Source organism: Leguminivora glycinivorella, chromosome 1, assembly GCF_023078275.1.
Source record: "Leguminivora glycinivorella isolate SPB_JAAS2020 chromosome 1, LegGlyc_1.1, whole genome shotgun sequence".
Lineage (NCBI taxonomy): Eukaryota > Metazoa > Arthropoda > Insecta > Lepidoptera > Tortricidae > Leguminivora > Leguminivora glycinivorella.
In genome coordinates, this window is record NC_062971.1 from 3,950,238 (window position 1) to 3,972,401 (window position 22,164).

A 22,164-nucleotide genomic window follows, 5' to 3' on the forward strand; every position below is an offset into this window, starting at 1 on the left:
ATTAAATAGTGTAGTAACTTGTTCAGTTTTTTAAATGTTTTTAGATATTACTTCCTGTAACTATTCTTAATAAGATACTATCCTGCAGTCAAACTGTTAAACAGTTTTGCAGGGCCTGTGATAAATTGTAATATTTGTCGACTGTATAGTAATTCAATAAATAAATAAAATAATATGCTGAGTCGGTACAACTTGTCTTCCTGTGCCATTCTTCTCTATCTTTTGTGATGTCAACACTCAATTCTTTCTTTTTCATATAATATCCTCTTTCACACAATCCATCCATCGTTGCGCACACAACAGCATACAAAAATACATACCTGTTAAATCTCTAAATTGACAAGTTGTTAATCCGTTAACACGTCAGCTGTCAAGAGCATATTAACTTATCAACACATTCAAAATAAATCCATGTCGATATCACTCGACATTTTCCGATATTGAATTACAAGAACGTAGGTAAATGCTCTTGGCTAAAACTAGACTTGAATCTCTCAAAAATAAGAGCTACCAGTAGTAAATTATGTCAACGACGGTTCTCAAATCGTAGAAAAAGAACATGGTGCACCGTTAGATCCGCAAGTACGCAAACGTCACATATTGAGTTACTCGTTCGAAATGCGATATTCACCGACCAGAGCCAATCGAGCAATCGAACTCCAACGACATGTAATTCGCAGTCTCGCAGAACATGTGGACTTTTGTGAATATTATGTAAATGTTTTTCTAACTTGGCTTACTCTTTGAACAATTCGCAGTTGGTGGTCGGAATTATAAAAATATGTTTTCTGCATTATCTTCATTAGTCAAGAGTTCTGAGACAAAGTTTAACACATGCTAATAGGTACTTACAATAAAATTAGCACTTCGTAAATAATATAAAAACTAACCTAACCACAAAACAACAATTTAAATATAAGGTATATATATTTATGTATTTGTATATATTGGTATAATAGGCTGCAGGTTCTAATTATTACTGGGGTAATAATTGAACTATAAATTTTTCTTTTCTGTACATAGTGTTCGTTTGTCTATCATGTTTTTATTAGTTTTTTTCCTCTCAATTCGCTCAAAGGTTGACTGGAAGAGATCCCTTATAGGGATAAGTTCGCCTTTGTACACCATAACTATACTTTATTTCTATGTCCTAACTTGTCTTATGTACAATAAAGTGTTTACATACATACAATTTTGAAAAAACCCCCGACCGCGTCATAGTGGACCGATTTTCATGAAACATGGCTAAGAACACTCCCGACTAACTCAGCTTTCAGACAAAAAACTAAATCTAAATAGGTTCATCCGTTCGGGAGCTATGATGCCACAGACAGACACACACACAGACAGACAAATATACAGACAGACACGTCAAACTTATAACACACCGTCGTTTTTGCGTCGGGGGTTAAAAACTAACCTAACCGCAAAATTACAATTTTGAAAAAAACCCTGACCGCGACATAGTGGACAGATTTTCATGAAACATGGCTAAGAGAACTCCCGACTAATTCAGCTTTCAACCAAAAAATAAAGCAAAATCTAAATCGGTTCATCCGTTCGGGAGGTACAATGCCACAGACATACACACACAGACAAACAGACAGACACGTCAAACTTAAAACACCCCTTCGTTTTTGAGTCGGGGGTTAAAAGCAATGTCCGCACTTCCCGGGAGTCGGGAGTCACAAAACAGGGAGGGACGATGCGTAACAATATTCAAAAACCTCCAATAAAATTAGCAAATCTATTGTACCGTTACTTTACACATTTCATAAAAGGTACTTTTAGATGGCTCGCCTGCCGATGCCGTCAAAAGAGCGTTTTGAACACCGACCGAAGTGGCTACAGAAACGCGTCTTAATTCCCCGTTCCATATTCGAATTCGTCCGCCATGTTGAATTTTGAATGCAGAATGTTTTCATTCTTAATTCTTTCGCCGGGAAAGCCATGTTGATTTTTGAAGGAAATTCCGTTAGGAAAGTCCACAACGGTCGCTGGTTAAATATTCTTTTAAGATCCTATTAAGTTTTTGACACTTTGTAACCAGTTTTGCTTGGGACGTCGGAAGTTCCGAAGATTTGCTTAAAGCGGATTATCAGGAAGTTAAAAACTGTTGAATTCTTTAGAGGGGCAGTTTAGGTAAAAAGGGAAGCCTTGGATACTTTTAGGCCATCATACATAGAGTCTGGCTAATGAAAGTTGAGCCCGAAAAAACGTGGCAATTTCAAAAAAATTGGAGCTGGCAACACATTGATAACATGGTTTCTTTTTTATTATTTCTAATTTATTTACAGCACTTACTTTGCTAATTTTTATGGTGTTATTCATTTTTATTTATAGATTTCGATGTTAACTTTTACCGAAATTCGTTAAACTGACAGTCACACTGACAGATGGCAATCGATGATATGACATCCAGAGTTGCTGTTTTAAAAAAATACTGGGTTCAACTTTCATTAGCCAGACTCTATTGTCTTTACTTTATTAATAATTTCGACACATACTTGAGTAAACCACGAACGTGCACAATTAATAATCTAGGCCCAAGTAACAGTAACCACATCCACATTAATTAAAGATGTTTATGTTTACACCCTACGCCACACTTGTTTACTACCTGAAAACAGCGATAATTAAGAAACAAGAACTTAATTGCGAGCAATAATAATTAACGAGTATGAAAAGGGAGATTTAATTACATAAAGCGCCTTTGAAGTGATTAATTTGTGTTACATTTGACATTTTCCGTGAATTTTACTTCGTCCGGAGAATGTACATTGACAGAGAATTAATGTAACACATTTCACACATTCTAAATTAAATTGCTTTTGACACTTCTTCACAGTGGGTATGGTATTCCATTAAATAACCTAACCACAAAATTAAAATTTTGAAAAAAAAAACCCCGACCGCGACATAGTAGACCGATTTTCATGAAACATGGCTAAGAACACTCCCGACTAACTCGGCTTTCAGAAAAAAAAAACTAAATCTAAATTGATTCATCCGTTCGGGAGCTACGATGCCACAGACAGACACAAACACACAGACAGACAGACAAACAAACAGACAGACAGACACGTCAAACTTATAACACCCCGTCGTTTTTGCGTCGGGGGTTAAAAATACGAAGAAGTCAAAGATACGTATGTAATATTTAAATATACGGAATCACGTTAAAAACCGGCTGAGAAACAAGCGGAGGCGCGGGCAGTGCACGGAGTATAGCCACCGCGAACGCTTCATAACAGCTACCCACTAACACATCTTACATCCATAATGTGTTTGTTGTTATGATCCCTTAACACAAAGAGAAAAATAGGTGTTGAAAGCTCGGCCACACATGCGCGTTTTGAGAGCGCAGCGTTAGCGGAAATAATGGCTGAGCGCTAGACGGAGCAGATTGCGAGCATTCCGCTCCGCTAACGCTATACTATCAAAACGCCCTATATGTGGCCGAACCCTAAGTGTTCCGTACCTTAAAGTTCCTTTGTAATAAGCTTAAGGACTGTTGGAAATTGGAAAAGCACATGTAGTGCCTGATTTACCTGAAAACATAAGCCAGGATTTTCCCGGTCTCCTGTAATCATTCACGGAGTAAAATTCCTAAAATCCAGATTAATCCCATAGCACACCCAACAACATCTCTGAACATATTGTACGTACACAGATCAGGCCAATTCGAAATACTTTAACTGGTTGATATCTAAATTATGTTCAATCCCCATTCTACCATCGGACTCTTAGACGCACGGCAGGTCTCCATCCTTACTTGGTGGATATTCCACGAATCCGTACGAAGCGCTTTGCTTCTTCTTTTCTTATGCGCACTGCCAAGGAGTGGAATTCCTTGCCGGCGGCTATATTTCCGAGCTCATATAACCCGGCAACCTTCAAATCAAGAGTGAACAGGCATCTTCTGGGCGAGCTCACTCCATCGTAGGCCACGTCTTTGCCTTTGGCTAGTCTGTGGTCAAGAGTAAGCCCATTTATAATTTAAAAAAAAAAAAATGTTCATATTCATTTAGTTGTAGTGTCTCGCCTACGTCATTTATAAGTACGTCGTACATCTACGTAACTGGATTAAAATTGATTTCACTCTAATTTCGTTGCACTAACATTGGAATTATGGCTCATAAACCGATTTGTCCAAGTAAGTACATAATTATATTGCAGATAGTGATTTTGTTACTAGAAGATTTCCAAATATTTTAGAGCACGTTTCCCCGGTCTCCCAGACGTCAAAAATTGAATGTCCACGCCCTCTGAGCGCCTCATTGTTTGAAAAACGCTGGGTTAGATGGACTGCTTAGAATAACTAAAATCGAAAATTTTAAAATTAAAAGCAAAATCAAAACAAATTGGTACTAACTGGTTTCTGCTTAAGACGATACAGGAGGGGTCAATTCTCCATACAAACGCTCTCGACTATTTCCTCCCTGGTTTTTGAAGATAGAGCAATGATTTTTTTCAACCCAGATTAATATGATTTTTATCTGTGTCGGACCGTTTCGATTTTTTTGATATTCTTATTTTTAAAGACGCTAGAGCCATCAAATATTCCCAAAAATGGCAATTAGACAAAGAAACTAAACGGTCCGATCCGACACAGATTATTTCATTGTTATTCAGATTCTCAAATTTTGTTACGATTGATTAAGTTTTGAAGGAGGAAACAGTCTAGAGCGGAACCTCGATTTTAAAACATATTTTCGCAATATCTTTTAACTGAGTTGTGCTTAATGGCCAATTTTTTTTCGATAAATCTAGTTAATAACACTAGTATATTAAACTAGAATTCCCTAATTAAAAGGAGGGCTTTCCTTCCATTCCATTTTAGCATTGTCGCTCCTGATTCGTCTTAACCGATTGGGTGCTTGATTCGAATTCACCTGTATGCCTATCTATTTGGAACAGGCGTAACGCGCGTTTAAGCCCGTTTATACTGCCTAATTAGCGTTAACAAACCTGCCCTGAACGCCCTCAACCCTCAAACTGCAGCCGTACAGCCACGGGCTAAAGCTCCGTTTACAACGAGCAGTACTAATGAGGTTTAATGGACGTTAGCGTCTGATATTCGACACTTTGTGAAACGGGGAATCATTTAAAATGGACTGTTGTTGGATTCGTGTTCTCGTTGTCCAAATTTTAGGTGTAAATGCGTGTTTACTAAACACTCGCTGATTAGTAACTGACGTGATATTTTAGCTACCAGATATCAAGATAAAGATTTTTAAAATCATTCGCATAAAGCGTGGATAGCACAGCTCCAAGAAATCTACACTCTTTATATTTAAATAATAAGTTAAATCATTAAGTTCGTTAGGCCTTATAATTATGAGACATTCTTTAAAAAAAAAACTTCAATCATAGTAAAATATAAAAATATACTTATTTTTAATATAATCTAGTCTAAAATGTACCGCTTTGAGATAACATTGAATAAACTTGTATCTTTTGAATTATTTTATTTCATATCAGACCGACACATCATGAATATCATGATGAATCAACCTGTAAAATATTATGCTAACTTCTAAGAAAAAAGATTATCACCGGCGGCGGTGTCAGTTCACGGCGGCGTCAAGACGTCAGAGCGTGTGATATACTCGTATAAAAAATGGTTTAAATGTCAATTTTGGTGTTCACCACTTTTCCGTCCGTACAAACAATTATTATTAAAAAACCGTACTTACCAGTGACGGAAATTTGCAGTATGCCAAAAAATTACAAATACCTGCGAGTATATTTCGGTTCATATCCAGTTTTTGAATCAATTGATTTTTGTTGTTGCTCCAATTATTAAAAAAAAACAAAAATAAGTCGACGAATTCCATAATTACCGTAACAATGATGAGTCTATGAGCAATACGTAATTTAAAAAAAATCTGTTTCCATTCGGATGGAAGTCGGTTATCGATCCGGTTAACGTCCATTTGGTATTTATTCATGGCATCCGGAGTGCTTCTCACGTTCAAATCTACTGCATGCTTCCAATGAATATATTATGCTTAGCCGTTATTAACGCTTACATTACACACCAGCATGCATATGAGCTTTAGACTTTTTATAACTAATGATATTTCCTACTGTGGGTCATGTTTTCAGACGCATTTCCGCTGACGCTACGCTATCAAAACGCTTTGTGTGGCGGAGGCTTTAGAGCGTCCATCTACTAGTTTGTGTGGGTTCAAGACTTGCAACAGGCGTATTCTATTCAAAATGTCCTTCCTTCCTAAACCTGTGTCATGATGTATAAGCTTATTAACTAAATATTGATTATAGATTTTCGACATTGAGAGCTGAAATACTACCGAATACGAGTACATACCTACTTTAATTAAAGTAAAAGTGAGGATATCTGTCAATGTTCCCAATTTCTTACACGTGTGTATTTAATTTGTAAATATTAATATCATTATTATGTTCTTATGTACACATTCGCTTCGCTATCAGTTGACCTCTGCCACTTATGATATGAGTATGGAAGGCGAGCATACCTACAAAGTTATTAATTATATCTAAGTTATCACTTTCAAATTATTACAGTAGGTACATATACATTCGCTATATGTAAACAAGGTCTATTCATTCCAGATTATACATTGATATGGCCTAATATGGTACATTTCATGATGCATATTATTTTTGATTCCTACTCCGGAAATGACATTCGACTGAAGCTTGCAGATTTCTGCAATAACATACTTTGTTGGCGCGGTGACCCAAAATAAGTCTTGGTCTCCAACACAAGAGCACGCGTCATCACGCCAAAATGAGTGTAAAGCCTCCGCCACACATGAGCGTTTTGAGAGCGGGGCGTGGGCGGTAGGCTTGTGTAGGACATGTACTAATAGTACAAAAGACACGATTCCCTCGACTGTACTAGACCGAACTAGTCCCAAATGATTCTGCTCTCTAGTACATTTAGTACACTCACACACGCGAAACAGAATGGGAGCGAAAGAAACGAAGAGCCGAAGAGTGACAATGACAGCAAAGCGGTCCGTGTGATCCGACCGCAACCGAACTAGAACCGACTGACTCGGACCGAGAGCGCGCGAAAACGGCCGATCAGCTCTCGGCTAGTACGAGCGAGCGTTACTGTACGCCATGTGCACAATTTGTCTCTCGCTCTCTCGGTGTATCTACTACTGTACTACATGTCCTAAAAGAACGAACTAGTACACTTCGAGCAGGCACAACTCTAGTAAGCGGGGCGCAATGAGAGCGAACCGCCAGCGCCGCGTCCCGCTCACGTCACTCTCTCAAAACACTCATGTGTGGTGGAGGCTTAAATGTGTTGAAATACTGATTAGTCACTTTCCGATCCATTTGAAGCTAATAGTTAGAATTCTATAATTATGCTTTCCGTAATACACTAAACATCAAAATATGTATTGGTAGCCTTATTTCCATTAGCAAAAGACGCAAGTGTACCTGTTGAAGTGTAGACTAACTTAATTATGCACTTGCTCAGGCGAAGCACGGAATATTATATTGTGATACGCCGTAAAGGAAACCATTGAAGGTTCCGTTCGGAAGACATTATTGATATTATTTAAATTATATTGGTAAATATTGATATACGATGCTAATGAGTTGTAATTTAATACTTAAATGGAATAACATAAGTAAAGCTTTAGACTACAGATGGTACTTAATGCCTTTAGAATTGTTATAGTAGCGATTTGAAAAAGCTCATGCACTTTATGACTTCCGTTCGTAAATTGTTAATGCACTTTTGCAGTTTAATCTTATTTTTTGGCATTATAATTAAGATCGTTCTGTAAGGGCCACTTGCACCAACGAAAATGGAAGGTTAACCCGAGGGTTAATCCCATTGTATATGGAATTTGACAGATGACAGCCCACTAACCCTGAGTTAAGTGGTTGGTGCATCTAGGCCTGGTATACTAAGGGCCACTTGCACTCCAACGATTGTGCAAGTGGAGTTGGTGCAAATGGCCCTAAGTATGTTAGATTCCATTTTAAATCTTTTGTAATAAATATGTATGTACAATATGACGTGTAAAAGTGCCCCCTGTGGCCTATTTGCTCAATACATTATTTTGATTTTTTTTTATTTAACATTAGCCAAGCCTTAAACATAGTGTCATAAACATATGAAATACGTCATAGTTTAGTAAATAATCGGTGATGTAAAATGCCAAGAACAGAAATTGCTATATCACGTTGGAATGTATTTATTATACCGATATTGGAACAATTTCGTCAACACTTTAATTAAAGAGTTTAAAAAAGTCATAATACGAAATAAAGGACTGTCTTTCCCAAAACAAACGGCCTCGGACTAATCCAACTGTAATGGAAAAGCAGTCATGCAAAAAAATAATTGGTTCCCCCACAAAGGGCTCGTTTCGATGAGCGAAAATTTTAATTTTGATTTATAAAACTCTGTGTACAGAGGCCATTATCTGTTGGGGAAGGTGGGTCGTTTGACATTGCTGCTATTGTTCGTTGTTAACGATTAGAAGATGTTTTGAAGACGAAACTTAGATGTTTGATGAGTTGACTATTTTTCTTCGATATTTCGTGGGTCCAATGTCCATAAGCGGCTGTAATCGCTTACCATCATGAGTAGGCAGATGCAAATTTGCCTATTAATCATTTAAAAAAATGACACGGAGAGTTGACATACATACATACAATCACGCCTGTATCCCATAAAGGGGTAGGCAGAACACATGAAACTACTAAAGCTTCAGTGCCACTCTTGGCAAATAAGGGGTTGAAAGAAAACGAAACTGTGGCATTGCAGTGACAGGTTGCCAGCCTCTCGTCTACGCCACAATTTAACCCATATCCCATAGTCGCCTTCTACGACACCCACGGGAAGAAATTCTTAACCCGTCACCACACAGGCTTACACACAGGCACACGGAGAGTTGAGATGCAACATTAAAGCCTCCGCCACACATAAAGCGTTTTGATAGCGTACCGTTAGCGGAGCGGAATGCGCGCTGAATGTGAATGTTAATTTTGATCCTTGCCTATCTAAGTTTTATAGATTTTGTAGTAATATAATGTTTTTTTTTACAGGTAATTGAAATAACATACTTCAAGTTAGAACAGTCACTTGTAGGTAAGTAAGATACTGGTAGGTATTAGGTACCTACTTTCTAAAAAAATTACACATCGGTTCGTGCCGTTCATAATTTTAATTTTGAAAAAAAAAAGCACTGACACAAGCACTGACAAACAGTTGCAGACGAGCACTTCCATGTATATCATGCATAAAAAGTAATGTACCAGAAAACAGCTTATTTTAAAATGTAGCAGCTGCCACTCAATGATGTACCATAATTGTAATTCTATGAATTTAAACCAAGCATACACTACGCTTACAATTGACCCACTACACGAGTTCCACATATTTAAAGCCGGAACCCTAAAAAGCATAATAAATGAAAAAAAAAACAACGATTAAACCACTAGTGCAAATAACGGGGAGGTAATAGATAAAGAGATTAACCGGTTCGGTTTAGTTTGAGAGTTAATCCATTTTGTTGATGAAGAGAAAGGGCGTCACAAATCAGATTTAGGGCTGGGGGAGCACAATCGGTTCATTAAACGGATAACGAAATTCGTAAAGGACGATTAAGTGACATATGTAGTTGGACCCTAAATTGTGTTACTTATGCAGTAAAATAACAAATTCACGATAAATATTATTGATTTGTATGTCTCGAATTTAGTCAATCAATCAATCAATCAATAGGTTAATAAGCACTTTTAAATTGTCAACAATGTACAATATTTTGTGAACGAAATTTTTAGTGTTCGTGTAACTAAATAATTATAGGTAGTTTTAACGATAAAACTCCCGTGATACTTGGACATATTTAAAAATGTTTTAAGCGGGTTACTCACGTATTAAGTCGATATAGCGCTCGACATATTTCGGTCCATTTCCGAGGATCTTTTTCAAGCGACGGTCAAAGCCGTGCCAAGAGGCCGGCGAGCGAGCTACTCTTTATTTTGTTATTACCGACAGCGAATTAATAATTAAAAAAAAATAAGTAAGGCAATCTACAATTATTTTAGTAATATATTTAAACCAACATTTATAAACTTTCTATCGATATTTTTAAATCGGAAACTGAAATAACAAATTACACATCTCAAAGTCTAAAAATAACTCCGGCCGATACCCATCAAACGGTTTGCCCTTTAGCTTTGCGCCCCTAATACCTCGTGTTAATATTCCGGTCACCCCAACCCAATAAATAATGAATAAAAATGCAAAACGGCCTCACGGAAGAGTACACCCGAATATCCGAACCGTAACAGGTGCAATAGGGTAACCGGTTCCAGTAACCGGTTTCAACTTTGGTATGAATAAATTAGGGTTTTCAGCATCCATTTCAACTTTAGAGATGTTAGACGCGGGCTGCGTAAATATTATTACTGTTTTATTGAAGTTTTAGGAGAATACTTGAATTTAGTGGTTTAATGGATGCGAGCGCCAAACTGGAGTATAAAATAAGATTAAATTTTTGAAAAACCTCCGACATAATGGATCGATTTTCATCAAACATGGCTAAGAGCACTCCCGACTAATTCAGCTTTCACGTAGAAAACGAATTCTAAATCTGTTCATCCATTCGAAAGCTACGATGCCAACACAGACACACATACAGACAAACAGACACGTCATACTTATAACACCTCGTTATTTTGGGGCATTCCGCGAAAATGTGGGCACATGCCCATTCATTACATAATGCGGAGGGATGAAAGCGATGTTCTAAAACGAGTAGTAAATATGAAGGTGGATGGATACAAATTAGGGTATGCAAAAACCGGTTAACTTAAAAAACCGGTTAATAACCGAGACTTTTCCTTCAAAACCGGTTAACCGGTTATTAACCGGTTTTGAGGATTTTTAGTAAATGGCCGTACTACGCAATAATTACCATTACCTTTAAGAATTCTGATGTTGATGATATCGTAGCAGGTATTACTTGCACGATGAAGATCATTTTTATCCAGTTTTTGGAAATTTGGTAAATGCGGAAATTGCTAAAAAAGGCTTGTGTGGTTTGAATGTGATTCGTCAGTTGCGTATTCTAGGCATGTCGCGAAGGTCTACAGCTCCCAGAGCCCCTAGTAAATCTAGTAATACAAGCAATTGATGTAAGAAAACCAAGATCTCCATTTTACCTTTCTTTTAAAAAATATAGTTTGAAATATACGGTAGACTCCAGTTACAACGACGCTCAAGGGACCGCTGATATTACGTCGTACTAACCGGATGTCGTACTATTGTGACTTGTTTAGTTAGAAAAGTCCTTTTTAGTATGCGTGCTTGCTCATCATTTGTAAGTAAAGCTAGTTTATACGCAATCGAAAAATACAAATTGGGTTCTATTTAGCTTATAGAGGTAAGATTAGTCCCGAAGCGAACAAATTGTTAAAATTTTAAAAGCAATACTCCAAAAAGTTACGTGGCCACAATGTAATCTTGCTACTTGTTGTAGGCAAGACAGGGGGCCGTGCTTGGGTGGAAGTAGCTTTGTTTCCTCAATTTACTAGTAAAACTAAAAATGTTGTCGCTCGTCGTTGCAATCGGACTTGACGGACGGATTCTGTGTAAAATGTGTCGTAAAAAGCGGCTGGTCGTTAAAATCGGAGTCGTAATAAACGGATGTACTTTCATACTATCACATACGAAAACCAAATAAATACCTGTGCTTATGTCGTTGTAAGAGGTTGGACGTTAGGTCTATGCGGAGTCGTAATATACTAACCGGACTCTACTGTATTGTATAAAATGTATAACCACTTGACAGTCCAGCCCGCGCGACCGGGTTTCCGGTCAACAGTCCGGATTTTTATGTGACGCGCGCAGCGCGCTGCGCATCCACAACTTTCTACAAAAACGTCTGTATCTTCTAAACTACACAAGGTATAGTTAAAAAAAAATACTTCTGCATAAATGAACGTACAGTAATTGAAATAAAACTATAGTGATAGTAAAATATGTATGATATATACTATAATCAAGGTTAAACTTATGGAATCGATAAAAAAATGAAGAAATTTTTTATTTGACTATTACTTAAATTATAATAAATTTTAAGCGATGACCCCCTTTTTTTATTACGTATTAGAGAAATATATAATATTTTACCTTTATAATGATACCACAACCAACACATACAGTTCTCATGAAGTTACCCAAAAAAAATTAAACAAATTCAAAATCAAACACAAACACGCGGAGTTTGACAAGGCACTGCCGAATATATTGTTTCATTGACTAAGTAACGAGCGTACATTGCCATCTATACTTTTTGTAGCAAACTATGTAGTTAGGCTACGTTATTGTATCAAGAGAATAAGTAAATAATGCCGCAATATTTCGCTAGATGTCACTTTAATCAACTGTTTCTCCATTCCCTCGTTTGGATAGTAAGGTATCCGGGACTGTCTGCTGCATATTTTTTTGGATACTATGCTATCGTGGGACTGTCAAGTGGATAATTGAGTAGACTCGGGACTAATTTTTAAAATAAAATCATTACAGATAATAATGTTGAAAAAGACGGAGATGGACTGTATGGAACTAATTACGAATGATAACTGCTGTTTACCTTTTAAATGTATATTTAATAAATATTATGAGATTACAAAACCAAACACAATCAATGACAATTTATAACTAAACAAAAAACATATGCCAAATTGACAGGAAAAATCTATACTACATATTTCAATTCTGCAAAGAGTTTGGAACATCCTGCCCCTCGTGCAGCTATGCACCAACTAACCTAAATCTTAAATAACCTACTTACTAATGTCAGTCTTAGTCTTAGGTTATTCTAATCAACTTGTTACGAACTTTTTTAGTGTTTGTGGTCAAGTTAAATGTCAAAATATTTAAATTTATATTTTGTATTGATTGTTATGTTTTTGTATGTCACTCTAGGAATAAATGGCGAAACGTTTCGCCATGACCCTTTACCGGCTCATTATTTATTTAGTTTCCTTCATCTGGCGACCGTTAAATAAGATGGAAATACTAAAAAAAGAACGTAGTGTAGCCAGGAGGCTTTTTACAATCGCGAAAAGTGAAATTAACGCTATTCTAGAGTCGGCAAATATCGACGATATCACCGCGGCCTTCAATAAACTCCAGCTTCGAGCCGATTCCCTGTTCAACGTTGACCAGCGTATAAAAGAACAGTGGCTAAAAACGGACGAGATGACTGAAGACGAAATTTACGAGGATTGCATGACCAGCGATAAGTATATAACCGACTGGGAGCGTATAAAAGTCATGTACGACAGCGTTTCCCGGAAGAATGAACGCGTGAAGAGGTCTCGCAAGTCTAGCGGCAGCGATGTGTCGAATAATACAGATAAGTCTCATCAATGTTGTGAGAAGTCGACATGCAGTACAGCATGTCATACAAGAAGATTTCGCCTACCAAAATTTGAGTTACGCAAGTTCGACGGAAATTCTAAAAATTGGATTGGTTTTTGGTGTCAATTTTAGAAAATCCACGATGACGAAACAATTGACGACGGAGATAAGTTTCAGTACCTCTACCAGTGCACTGTTCCAGATACTCCAGCACGAGAGATCGTCGAGAGCTTTCCGCCGTCGGGAGCTAACTACAAGAAGGCTATTGAGCAACTGAAGTCCAGGTTTGCGCGTGATGAAATGTTGATCGACATTTATGTGCGTGAGCTCCTTAACCTTGTACTAGCACAAGCAAAAGGTAATACTTCTTATAAATTAGGCCACTTATACGATAAATTAAATACGCAATTATTAGCACTGCAAAGCTTAGGTGTCACTATAGATAAATATGCTGCTTTACTTTTCCCTTTAGTTGAGTCCGCCTTGCCCGAATCTGTTTTACGAGCATGGCAGAGATCCCATGCAACCGAGGAGAAGGGCGACGATCATCTGAACCGTCTTATGAAGTTCCTGAAACGCGAAGTAGAGTCGGAGGAGCGGATCCAGCTCGCGCGCAGCGGGATAGCATCGGGTGACAGTTTGCATAGCGTTCCTACTCAACAACCTACCGCGGCATGCTTTGTGTCCACGGAAGACGCAGGTAAGAGAATTTGTTGCGTTTGGTGTGAAAAGGCATCACATAGCAGCTTCGAGTGCTACAAGGCTAATAAAATGTCGTATGAGGCTAGGAAGGAAGTGTTAAATAAAAAAGGAGCATGCCTAATTTGTTTGAAACCGGGACATAATGCGAAAAAATGCAAGAATTTTACAAAATGCCTTTTCTGCTCCAAACGTCATTCTGTATTGATGTGCCCTGACATTAAAACGTCAAGTCAAATTGAAAACGTGAAAAATTCGAATGTTGGAACGTCAAACTTAAGTAACAACGTAACTCAATATAAGGCTAGTACCACACTGTTGCAAACGTTTATGGCAAATATTGTCAGCGATAATAAATGTATACAGGTACGATGTTTTATCGACTCGGGAGCGCAGAAGACATACTTACGTCGCGACATTATTGAAAGCTTAGGCTTGAAACCTCTCGGTAACGAAATCGTGTCAAATTGCCTTTTTGGAGGAATAGAAACTGAAAAGGAACTGTTTCATACATACGCGATTACTTTAGGAAGCCTTGATAAAAAGTTTCAATGTACAATGACCGCGCGAGGGAAGTCAACGCTCTGTGGGTATGTTCCTCGTTTAAATATAAATCACGAGATGTTCAAAGAGTTGCAAAGGAATAACATCACTTTGAGCGACGTCGGCGACGCGGCCGCACCCGACATCGGGCTACTGATCGGCGCGGATCACGCAGGCGCCTTGCTCACTAAAAGTTTTCTGGAACTGAACAATAACCTCGTTGCGATTAAAACCAAATTCGGTTGGACTCTTCAAGGACCCATTATTACAAACGCATGCAGTGTCTTGACGAACGTAGTATTGGTGAATAATTTGCAGATATCAGAGCTTTGGGACTTAGAAACTCTTGGAATACGAGATCCAGCGGAAGTTGCGAATAAGGCGAAGACAGATACAGTCATAATGGATCAGTTTAGAGACTCGATCAAGATTAATGACGAAGGACGGTACGAAGTTGACTTACCGTGGAAACCAAATCATGGAGAACTCCTTGACAATAAACATTTAGCTGAAAAGAGACTGATGTCAACAACGCAGAAGCTAGAAAAGCTAAAAGAGTTTGATAACTATGGACATGTCTTCGAAGATTGGTTAAACGACGGCATAATCGAAGAAGTTGATGACGCATCGAAGCCTAAACACTACCTGTGCCATCACGCTGTCATTAAGAATACCAGCCTCACTACACGAGTTCGTCCGGTCTTTGACGCGTGAGCGCGAGATTACAACGGGAATTCGCTTAACTCGTTTCTAGAAAAAGGCTTGAATTGTCTGGAATTGATTCCAAAACTATTGATAAAGTTCAGAAAACATGCTATTGGGATAACGTCCGATATTAAAAAAGCATTCCTGCAGATATCATTGAAAAAAGAAGATAGAGAATATCTGTCATTCCTGTGGTGGAAGAATAATGAAAGGAAAGAGTTTATAACCTACCGCCATTGTCGAGTCGTATTTGGTGTAACTTGTAGTCCATTTCTTCTAAGTGCGACAATAAACTACCACTTAGAGAAGTACACCGAAGAGTTTAAGGATACAGCCAAACGACTAAGAGACTCATTCTATGTTGACAACTGTGTCATCAGTTTAGAATCGGAAGAAGAAGCCGAAACCTTCATAGAAGAAGCAAAAAGAGTTATGTCAGATGCGAAATTTGATTTAAGAGGTTGGGTGACTACTCCCATGTCCAAATGTATAGAAACTATTTCAAATGAAAATAACTTGTCTGTACTCGGCCTTATGTGGGACGTCAATATGGACCAACTATTCTGTAACGTCAACTTCGCACATGGTACTGGCATAAAAGAAAACGTTACAAAAAGAAGTTTGCTCTCTATAACTCAGAAAGTTTTTGATCCTGTCGGCTTGGCATGTCCAGTGACACTTGTACCTAAGCTAATATTACAGAAAACTTGGAATTTACGCCTGAGTTGGGACAGTGAGCTACCTGATAATTTACAAAAGGAATTTTTGGAGTGGTCTAAACATATTCACTTGCTGAACGACTGCCGAATCCCACGTCGACTTACTTGTAAGCCTATAGACAAATGTGAAAACAGTCTGCATGTCTTTTGTGACGCAAGCAAGGTTTCATTTGCAACTGCTATCTTCTTACGAAGTGATTATGAAGGAGAAGTCACTGTACAACTAGTCCAAGCCAAATCGCGCGTGTCCCCAATCCATGAGGTCAGCATACCGCGTTTGGAACTGATGGCAGCATTGATTGCTACACGGTTATATCTTCAGGTTAAACAAGCCTTAGATATGTCAAACTGCCGCGTTTTTTTCTGGACTGACGCAAGTGTAGCTTTTACCTGGATTACTACTGAAGGTGATTGGAACATATTTGTCAAGAACAGGGTTAAAGAAATCCGACAGCATACAAACGTGGAAGATTGGCGTCACTTACCAGGCATAATGAACCCTGCCGACTTACCATCTAGAGGCTGCAACGCCAAACAACTGCTGAAAAGCAAATGGTGGGAGGGACCTGCCTGGCTAAAAGCAAAAGAAAGTGAATGGCCTAAATCTCAATTAATCGTAGATGAGCGAGAAGTTAACAAAGAAAGTAAGAAAGTAGTTCTTGTTAACACTACTACAGACTATAGTACATTCCTGTCTTCGCTAACCTACTTCTCCAAATACACTATGATAGTGAGGATGGTAGCATGGATATTGAGATTTTCGTACAACTGTAAAAATGCAGAAGATAAACAGAGTGGTGAACTGACCTGTGAAGAGTTCCAGAGTGCTGAGAAGAGGCTCCTGAAGATTCTTCAGACCGAAAGGGCAGAAGTAGATCAAAAAAAGATGAACAATTTGAAGATGTTTAAAGACGAAGAAGGCTTACTGAGGATTCGCACTAAATTAGTTCTCAGCGACGAGCCTTCTGACTGTCTGTCCGATTTACTTGCCGGGCAAACATGTGATTATTCAAAGATTAGTTGCTTCCAAACATCGTCTTATGTACCATGCCGGTCCTACTATACTATTGGTAGCCCTCAGAGAGAAATACTGGATCACAGGTATAAGAAGACTCGTCAGCTCGACCGTCTCCAAATGCATACCCTGCAAGCGGCTCGCGGTGAAGCATGCTGATACACCTTTACCACCTTTACCTCGTGACAGAATAAAACCAGCTGCCGCTTTCGAAGTGACAGGTATAGACCTAGCCGGTCCACTTTTTCTGCGGTCGGGAGGGAAGGTATGGATAATTTTATTCACCTGCGCAGTTTACCGAGCCGTACATCTTGAACTTACCAAATCGTTGACGACAGAAGCATTTCTCATGGCCTTACGGAGGTTCATCGCGAGGCGTGGAAGAGTTGACACGATATAAACTGATAATGGAACCAACTTCCACGGAGCTGATAACCTTCTTAAGGGTTTGGACTGGCAAGAGATTGCGGCCTATTCCAGCGTGAGGAACATTAAGTGGAAGTTCAGTCCTCCTGCAGCACCGTGGTGGGGGGGTTGGTGGGAGCGTTTGATACGTTCTCTCAAGGACCTCCTTAGACGAAACTTAGGCCAGAAGATATTAGCATACGAAGAGCTGATGACTTTGATGCACGATTGTGAGGCTTTGATCAATTCAAGACCTTTAACCTACGTCGCGGACAACTCCGATAAGCTAAAACCCATCACTCCCGCGTGCTTCACACAAGGGCTTCCTTCGAGCGAGATGCCGGACTTAGACCAGCTCGATCATGACTCACTCAACAGGCGCCTCAGGTATCTTCATAAGTTGAGGGAAGATCTACGAGAAAGGTTCAGGAACGAGTACATCGGGATGCTCATCCAGAAGGGCAAGGAGAGGGACTCTCATTTAAGGGTAGGTGATGTAGTTTTAATAGAGACAGACTCTAAGCGTATTAAGTGGCCTTTAGGGAGGATTGTAGAAACCTTTGCTGGTGCTGACGGTTACATAAGAGTAGCCAAGGTACGCACTGCTGATGGAGAGTATACACGAGCAGTTCAACGTTTGTACCCACTTGAAGTGCCATCAGACACAATATAAGGAAGAGTTTTGGGCCTCTGCCCCAAAAGGTGGGAGAATGTTACGAACTTTTTTAGTGTTTGTGGTCAAGTTAAATGTCAAAATATTTAAATTTATATTTTGTATTGATTGTTATGTTTTTGTATGTCACTCTAGGAATAAATGGCGAAACGTTTCGCCATGACCCTTTACCGGCTCATTATTTATTTAGTTTCCTTCACAACTTTTTGAGGGGACGGCGTAACGTACCCCCAGCGGTTGCAACGTCCACCACCCTGTTTACGCCATCTTTTCCGGGAAACATATTCGTTATCCTTCCTTTTGGCCATGTTCCGCATGAAAAAGACGGAGATGGACTGTATGGAACTAATTACGAATGATAACTGCTGTTTACCTTTTAAATGTATATTTAATAAATATTATGAGATTACAAAACCAAACACAATCAATGACAATTTATAACTAAAAAAAACATATGCCAAATTGACAGGAAAAATCTATACTACATATTTCAATTCTGCAAAGAATTTGGAACAAATGTTGTCACTGAAAAGTAATGAATAAATCTTTATTATTACAAAACATTAAATAATTATGTATTTTTGAACCTTTTAATGCCTAATTTTCCAAATTTTGAGAAATAAATACAGTTTCGGTTATTAACCGGTTAGAGACTATAAAAACCGGTTTTTAATAGAGGCCAAAAAGTCTCGGTTAACCGGTTTTTCGGTTAACCGGTTAACCGGTTTGCACACCCTTGCCAGCCTCTCGCCTACGCCACAATTTAACCCATATCCCATAGTCGCCTTCTACGACACCCACGGGAAGAAAGGGGGTGGTGAAATTCTTAACCCGTCACCACGCAGGAAAGGAGTTTTTAATAATTAATACCAAATAAACTTTTTCTATTTATATTAGAATAAAATGTTAAAGAGTGTTTACTTGTTATTTTAAGCAGCTCGTAGATAACCCGTGCTTGTTTGATCCTAAGCGGTAACCCACACTCAGGCAATTTCATGTCGCATGTCTTAAGACGCGGAACGGACGTCAGCGCCACGCCGCCCACGTGTACGTATACGTCCGTTCCGCGTCTCAGGACATGCGTCGCCTGTGTGTGGATGGTCCCTAATAGTCTTTTATAACTATTTATCTACAATAACTACAGATTCTTACGTATCATATAAGCAATAATAGGTACAGTCAACTAATTGGAACCCTAGGCCACTCTACAACCATGTCAAAGTGACACGCAGTAAGAGATTTCTTACAATCTGATTTCTAATGTCACTGTGACATAGTTCTACAGTGGCCTAGGGTTCCAATTGGTTGACTGTACTTCGGTAGGTACATACAGGTACATGTTTCTTATACAATGGCATTATTAACATACGATTATTCATACATATAATATATGCGCATTGTTTTTAAATGTAAGTACATCATCTGTACACGGCCATAAGTCACGAGCGGTGATAAGTAGCAATCTAGCAATGCATCATCCTTTGTCTTCAAAATGGTTGTTGTTTATGTAGGTACTTTGAAACCTTTAAAGGTTCAGCCACACTAGGGTGTTTTGATAGCGTAGCGTTAGCGGGGCGGAATGCGAGCGCATTCAGAGCGGATCAGCGGCGCATGCGCCACCGATCCGCTCTGAATGCGCTCGCGCGGTCACACATGACACACAGCGCGCATTGTGAGCGGACTTGTCTGAATATGGATTAAATGTTAACCATTTAGCTGATTGTTTTATCCCAAAATGTTGTTTTGATTTCTTATGTGTCATTCAATACTTATTAGAAGTTTACAGTTGCAAAACGCGCGCGCTTTTAAAACGTCCGCAATGTGCTCCGTCCGGCGCACCGCCATCATTGCGCTCCGCTAACGCTGCGCTCTCAAAACGCGCTAGTGTGGCCGAGCTTTAATATTAGGTCACCTATACTGATATCAGTCCGTAGGTACCCTTATGACTAGTTACACCATAAAAATAAAAATAAAAATGCAAATGAATAAAACTATCTTAATATGTGTACGTACAATTGTACTTTGTGTTCTCTGAGCGTTTTATTACTATGAGACCTCTAAAGCCTCCGCCACACATAAAGCGTTATGATAGCGGAGCGTTAGCGGAGCGCAATGATAGCGGTGCGCCGGAGGAACGCTGGCGTTCCGGTCGCAATCCGTGCTCGTTAGTTCCCGCCGGCGTCCGCTGGGCGCAACGCCAGCGTTTGTCCGGCGCACTGCTATTATTGCGCTCCGCTGACGCTCCGCCTATGCTCTCAAAACGCGCATGTGTGGCCGAGCTTTAAGCCCTGAGCGGTATCACACTACGTCCAATCCGAATTCGTGAAAATAAGATCTGTCATTGCCGTAGACCTATTTGTATGGTACTTTACGCATCCGTGAAATAAGATCCGTCTTTCAAGCTTCAAATACTTACCTAACTATAGCACATCTCGGACGCTGGCTATCAAATATATGAAAGAGGCGCGTACCTAGCACACATTCTGAGCTCGTGTAGGTGAACGCTTTACATGCTTGTATGGGTGAGATATAACAGGTCGACTGTTCACGTATTTAACAGGCGGTAACTGTGAGGTAACCGAGAGGGGGTGGGCGGCACTTTCAGCGGGGAGCGGGAGTGGCCATACTGTAATATGATAGTACTCTTTATTATACTGTACCTATAGGCAATCAGCATCGAATATGTACGAGTATACCGTAGCAGCCAAAGTGCGTAGTGTAGCACTCTTTTGTTATCATAAAAATATATTCCGGTATAAATATTTGGTCCTTTGGCTGTCACAGCGTATTTGATGTTGACTGTACTTGGAATTTTGTAACAACACAATTAATATTGTTTTATTTTTAGCATAATGATCCGACTCTTTACTGTGATCCTTTTTGAGATGCTTTAGAAGATATAAATAGCACAGACGGGTCGAAGCAAAACAAATGAAGCACGTCATGTCTGCACCGATCGTGGCTATTATTGTATCAGAATTTGTTTTTTATGTGAGTTAGACATCTCGTAATACATTCTTGACTTGTAATCAATAGAATATACATACATACATAATACATACAATCACGCCTGTGTCCCATGAAGGGGTAGGCAGAGCACATGAAACTAGAACAATAGAATATGTTATGAAGAAACATCGGAAACTAGATATTTGGCAAGAAAAAATATTCTAAGCAGGTTAATGTTTGTTCTGTAAAAAATCTGCACAATAAACTAAACAACATAGTTAATCTTCATCCATTACTCTACAACTTAACCTACAGGTACATAACGCTATTAAATAGATGTCCGTAATTTAGCTTTTGACCAATATTACCTAAATGCTCAGCGAAAACTGCGTTCGTTCTAATCTTGTTATGGCTTTGTAGGTTGGTTGCGGGATCATATTAGGGCGACGCTTTGAGTAATTATGTTAACTAGAGAGGGCACCTCAACTTGATTTTGTGTAACAACACTTAGAGCTGATCAGCACAAACGCGCTTAGTCTGTGCCGAACGGCTGTGGTAGATTGACGTATCGCAATGAAAAATATTTCGTCTAAATAATGCCGTCATGTGTAGTGAGGTACTGTACAAACTGCTCAGGAAAATGTAACAAAAGCCAAGGAGTGACTTTTCATACGTAGGTTTACTGCATTTTTGTTTAAACACGCTTACTTTTTAAAAAATGTATCAATATAAACTCATGCCGAAGCGCCATGTTGCGGCGGCCATGTTTTGTTGAAACCAAAGAGTAAAAAATGCAACAAAAGCAGACGTGACAATATCGCAAGTTAGTTCAAGTTTCCTATCATACATTAAATTATATACATTTATCGACGCAAAAAAGGTTATTTAATTATTATTGTCAGAATTGCACAGTTTTCCGACATGTCGGTCTATAACAGATTCTCAATACGCGTGTCGAATTTCATGTGAGTATGTAAATGTAAGTGCAGTACCTAACATGCCTGAATGAATTTGGGTAGGTAGACGGTCAGGCAAATTATGAGAGTATAAAAACGCGCGA

At 38.9% G+C, this 22,164-nt stretch overlaps 1 protein-coding gene across 1 annotated transcript in view; it reads left to right on the forward strand.

Annotated features, from left to right (window-relative positions):
- Window positions 1-22,164, forward strand: part of LOC125225513 (DE-cadherin) — a 475,716-nt gene that overhangs the window by 204,964 nt on the left and 248,588 nt on the right. The gene's annotated exons all lie outside the window — the stretch shown is intronic.